The sequence below is a fragment of the Triticum aestivum genome, chromosome 2B, assembly GCF_018294505.1.
Source record: "Triticum aestivum cultivar Chinese Spring chromosome 2B, IWGSC CS RefSeq v2.1, whole genome shotgun sequence".
Lineage (NCBI taxonomy): Eukaryota > Viridiplantae > Streptophyta > Magnoliopsida > Poales > Poaceae > Triticum > Triticum aestivum.
This window is the reverse complement of record NC_057798.1, coordinates 696407287-696411318: the sequence shown is the minus strand read 5'-3', so window position 1 is coordinate 696411318 and position 4032 is coordinate 696407287. Positions and strand designations below refer to the sequence as shown.

Sequence of the window (4032 nt, the reverse complement as noted above, 5' to 3'; positions counted from 1 at the left end):
TGCCGTTTTTGCCGATTGGCACGACCAGGAACGGTATGTTTCTGCAACTTGCAAGTGCATGCATGATGCATGGAATCTTTATCTCCGGATCAAATGGCGCCAGCTAGAGAACATGAACGGCCTGCAAGTTGTGTCGCGTGTCCCGGAGAGATTGGCTGCTGCGCATCTCATCCGTCAGTGTTTATTCTCCAGTGGACAGATATGCTCGAAACACTCTCAACTTGTGTCCCAAATTCGAAATGCTAACTTGTGTCTCAAAACACTCTGGACGGAAGTGTGCGAAGAACAGCTTCAGAATTTAGGACAATCCGAAGGAAAGGAACAAACAAATAAACCCAAGACAGTACAGAACATCCACATGTGACCGGCAACCCTGAGGAAATACATCCAATCTCTGTGTGCTGATGCTGGGCAAAGATTCTGTCAATTATTCGGTTCGCATCTCAAATTCTGATCCTGAGCTAGGGTATCGAAATAGACAGTGTGATGATGATTAGTTTAAGCGGCCCGTGTCACTCGAGCTGCCCAGGACTGGAGAAAATTTGTACCCTGTTGTACAGCTGCAGAGTCTCTTCCCGCAAAAAAAAAAAAAAACAGTTGCAGAGTCTCTGTGACAAATTTGTGTGTAATAACAATTTTGGGAGGAATCAGGTAAAAAAACAATTTTGGGGGAAAATAAAATGGAGATCGCGCCGTCGTGGGCCGTTAGCAGAAGGACGTGCGGCAACTGCTACTGCGGCGATCTACCGGAACCGTCGGATCCAGAAACGAGTGGCCGAGATCGCGCGCCTCTCCTCTTCTTCCCCGTCCCCCCTCATTCCCACGCCGCTCTCGTTCCGTCATTCCACCCAATGCGGCCGTGAGTGTGAAAATCCACCCCTCTCGTTGCCCACCACCGCCGCGCCTGCTGCAGCCTAGCGCCGCCGCCGACGCCTCGCCCGCCCCCAACCCTCCATCTAGTTTTTCGAGGTACGAGCTTCCATCCATTCACATTCTCCAAGTCCACAAAGCTATACGTCGATTCCCTGGAGTGGACCATTCTTGATCTGCGAACAGCATGGTCAATTTTTTTGAGAGGAGAACGGCACGAGGTCCATAATAGATAACGCTCACTTGGATGGTAGGTTTGATGGGTCAGATGCTCTGTTGTTCTATATTGGTACGGTGACATGGTTGTACATTCAGTCATGCGTTCAGCGACAAGTGGAAGTATGTTTTAAATAAATACATACTCCCTAAGTTCCATAATTGCTGTTGTGCTTTTAGTTCGTCCAAAGTACAATTTTTTTTCTTTCAAGGATACTAAAAAGTACCCCATCCGTATCAAAATATAACGCATGTTTGCAGTTCAATTTCAACTGCAAAAACGTCTTATATTTTGGTACAGAGGTAGAGTAGTACATAGTTTTAGGTGCCATTCAAAATGATATATTTGGATCTATCGGCTGTCTTATACTCCCTCCATTCCTAAATATTTGTCTTTCTAGAGATTTCAACAAGTGACTACATACAAAACGAAATGAGTGAATCTACACTCTAAAATATGTCTATATACATCCGTATGTGGTAGTGCATTTGAAATCTCTAAAAAGATAAATATTTAGGAACGGAGGGAGTAGATGTCTTGTATGTTTCATCTGCCACATTAGAGCTGGCAGTTTCGACATCAAACTGTCCGACCTGACTGATATCAGAATCTAAAGATTACATTTCGTGCTTTCCAGCTTAAAACTTTGGTGCTGTGAAACCAGGTCACTGGCTCTTTGCTATCTGCTCTTATATAGGGTTGTTTTATGGATGCAGGCGTTTGATGTTGTTCATCTAAGCCACAGGACGTCCACTCTGTTTGTTAATATCTAAGCACGCTTCTGACACGGAAAATGGCATTGCTTCTTCGCTTCAATCAACTGAGGAACAGCATATGGAGTAGTTGTCCTGCCAGGTTGCTTATGCCACATGCTGGATTGTCATCTGGAAAGTTGCCTGATCCAAAAAGCTATGAGAGGCGCCTTTTCTCAACAAGGGTTCAAGAGACAGCTAGTTTGGACAGAACATGTATTTCCGGAATTCAGCCATTAGAGTTTCAGCAGACTTCTGAACATGAGCAATCTGTCCCTCTTCTTATCTTTGATATTAAGACCACTGGTTTTCTCCAGAAGCGTAATAGAATCACTGAGTTTGCAGTCCATGATCTTTGGGCAGGAAAGAATAACACATTTGAAACTCTCCTTAATCCTGAGATGGATGTTCCTAACTACATTGCAGCTGTCAGTAACATCAACAATGATTTGGTCTGCCGACCTGATGTCCCGAGGTGTGTTTCTCTTCCAATGCATTCATGTTATTTCCAGTTCCACCACGACACCCCATCCCTTCACATTAGTCGGCGAGCCTGAATGTAAAGAAATTGTCACTAATTAGGATGCACTCGCACTCGCACGCCTGTATGCGTGCCCAACCTTTTCATTCCTCAACATGGTGCTGTCAGAAAGACCATATGGAAGTAAGTCTATTTGTCGTGTTTTGATAACCATCCATACTACTAGTATGGTAGGCGTTTCTAAGTCTTATTTTTAGGAATCTTGTGCACTTTGCAAGTTTTTAAAATGGAAATTTGGTTCTCTGTACGTCTGACTCTGTTAACACTGAACTTACTCTAAGTGTTATCTTAATCTGAATAATGTAAGTTCAGTGATGTACTTCCGTTACTACTGGCGTTTGTTCGAAGCCGCCAAACTCCTGGCAAACCAGTTATATGGGTTGCTCATAATGTAAAAAGATTTGATGGCCCTTTCCTGGCCCAAGAGTTTGATCGTTGTTCAGCTCAGATCCCTGAAGATTGGCTGTTTGTTGACACCTATTGCTTGGCAAGGAAATTGCCTAAGCTTCTGCCATCAGAAGGTACACCATCTTTACTCCAGGGCTGTTGGGTATAAAAACACTTCATATCATCGGGTTTAGGTGTAGCACTTTTGCTTGCAAGGGTGGTTTTCCATGTCTCACTTTTCGAAGTACAATTGTAGCTAAAACCTTGTTTTGGTAGTTCTTTCTTTTACTCCATGTAATTTGTAATGCAACTCCATTTCCCATGTTTGTGCTGTTATTTAGTATATTTACTTGTTGGCCTTTAGTTTTGTGAATGCGAAGACCATTTTTGTTGAAGTGCCTAAGTTTATTTGCTTTTGTCGTTATGTCGATATCATTTTTGCAGTCCCATTTAGTTACGTAGCTTGTACCATTTGGTAAATCCACAACAGAAATAACCATAATTACAGAGTTTTACTGTTATCTGCAGATAAGAGACATCTCCATGACTTGGGGTCACTATGCAAACGCTATGGGATCTCTGTGGAAGGCCCTCCTCATAGAGCAATGCAAGAAGTGATGAAATTATGTCAAGTTTTCCAGAAAATGAGTTTTGATCTAAAACTGACATATGAAGGCCTAATGGATGAGGCCATCGAGGCTAGTTATTTCAGCAAGTTTCTTAAGTAAATAGTATTTGTTGTTTCCAGCTTCCTTGTTTTAGTGGTCAAATTTATTGGACTTTCCCCAATAGGATTAGCCTGTCCTTCACATTGCTGGATATTGTTGCCTTCGTTGTAGGATCTCAAGAATCATGACTTCTTTTTTGTTGAAAAATAGCTGCATTTGTCAGTCAAAGCCTCCGTTGAGCTTTATTGATGTGCTTTACTGTTTCAAACCTTATCGTTCCTGCCCACATCGACAGGCAAGTCAATTCAATTGGCCGCAACTCAAGTACTCATTTTTACCATATCTGCAACCTCCAAAGTAAATTATCCATTTCATCTGGAATGTTACACCCTCTATGGTTGTAATAAAAATAAGTACAGTTCATCTAGCAGCATACTACCAAATACATTCTGCTAAGAAATTCAAATCAAAATCAATAAATGCAGCTAAAAGCATGAGACCTGCTACTTTGGATAGCTTACAGGATTCTGGAGAAGGCCTCCCTGTTCTCGTTGAGCGTCCATGGATCTTCTACGCCGGAGGCGTAGTAGTCGTACA

At 42.6% G+C, this 4032-nt stretch overlaps 1 long non-coding RNA gene across 1 annotated transcript; it reads left to right on the top strand.

Moving 5' to 3' along the window:
• The first annotated feature begins 837 nt into the window (after positions 1–837).
• On the top strand, positions 838–3657 carry LOC123042119 (uncharacterized). Its single transcript, XR_006418710.1, has 3 exons — positions 838–969; positions 1804–2901; positions 3296–3657. It is a non-coding gene; the product is annotated as an uncharacterized lncRNA (long non-coding RNA).
• The last annotated feature ends 375 nt before the right edge of the window (positions 3658–4032 follow it).